The sequence below is a fragment of the Charadrius vociferus genome, unplaced genomic scaffold, assembly GCF_000708025.1.
Source record: "Charadrius vociferus isolate BGI_N301 unplaced genomic scaffold, ASM70802v2 scaffold282, whole genome shotgun sequence".
Lineage (NCBI taxonomy): Eukaryota > Metazoa > Chordata > Aves > Charadriiformes > Charadriidae > Charadrius > Charadrius vociferus.
The window spans coordinates 1,501,126-1,502,608 of NW_009647731.1; positions in this window are offsets into that span (position 1 = coordinate 1,501,126).

A 1,483-nucleotide genomic window follows, 5' to 3' on the forward strand; every position below is an offset into this window, starting at 1 on the left:
AGCAGGAAGCTGCAGGTCCAGCTCTGGTACCTGCCGGCACGTCCAGCTGCGTGGGTTCTCCCACCAATCTCACCCCAAAGCGCTGCTGACACCACGGCCACCGGCAGCGCTCACCGCGCTCCCGTTATCCAAAGAAACCAAAATCTCGCATCTTTGCAGAAGGACGGACACCACAACATGACTCCCCGGTTCACGGGAGCCTTTTTGGGGCGGCGCTCCCACCCGCTGAGCACCCAGGTCCCGCTTCAAGGCAGGGGGTGTGCCCGGGGAAACCCACCCCGGCACCCCGGGAGCGAAGCCCCATGCTTAAACATGAGGGGTATATTTAGACGGCATCAACTTAAGTTTGCGCATCAACCTTATAAATATGAAAGCCCATCTCGGCGAGATGTTTAAGATACCTCATCAGCCCTTGGAAAATATGCAGGAATATTAATTAGCCAGATTTGGGTATTATCTCATAATGAATAAATGAAGAGACTCGCTGCCTAAGATGAATCACTGGTGGCTCATTTTTTGAGTTGGTTTTTTTTTTGGGGAAAAGTGTGTTTCTAAGGTAATTCACTCTTTTCAACCTACGGCCCATGGAGGGGCTCAGGGGATGCTGCCAGGCTGGGGCTGGGCAGGGTGGGACACCCCAGGGGACCCCCATGGCTGGTGTTTTGCACCCCCTGATTTGGCCCCAGATGGCCTCAGCGCCTCTGGGGATGCAGGGATGGGGACAGGGCTGGAGCCCTGCCCTGGCTGTAGCAGCCCCAGGCCCAGGATGGAGGATGGAGGTGAAAACTGCAGCCTTAGTTCTTTAAAAACTTATTTTTGGCTTCTTCCCCTCCCGCCCTCCTGCTCCGCTCCCTCCAGCCAGGCCAGGCCGGGAACTTCCCGGTTGCTGTAGAAACCCAGATGAAGGACACGCTTCAAACAAAACTGCCAAACAAGAAATGGCTTTGTGCACATCCGGGAGGCTGCTTTTCCTTGCCGGGATGTGGCGAATTCGGGGCCCTTCTTCGGGGCACCTCATCTGGCAGTGGGGGGCTGTGGGGCCAGTGGAAGCTCCCTGCCAGCCCCAAAAACCTGCGCTGAGCAGCAAGCAGAGGCTGGAGTCCCTGGGGAAAGTACTTCAAAGGTCTCCATCACCCACAGGGTGCTCAGAGCATCGCCGCACTGTGGGATGCAGCAGCTGTTGGGACTTTGCCATCCGTCCCTGCCAGCTCTGGCACCATCTCCCCAACTGGCCTTGGAGCCAAGGCATCCCAAGGGACATTACCACCTGGTTTGCAAGATTTTGGGGTGGCGGATGAGTTTCCAGCTGGTGCGAAGGGGCTCAGGGCTGAGCAGGCAATACCCCAGGGGAAGGCGGCAGAGGATGGGGAGGGCACCACGAGCCTCGATGGTTGGATGGCCAAGCTGATGGGTCGGGCGGCAGAGCTGTGTCCCGTGGGCACGGGAAAGGGGCATCAGAGGAGATAGGTCGGGATGGACCAGC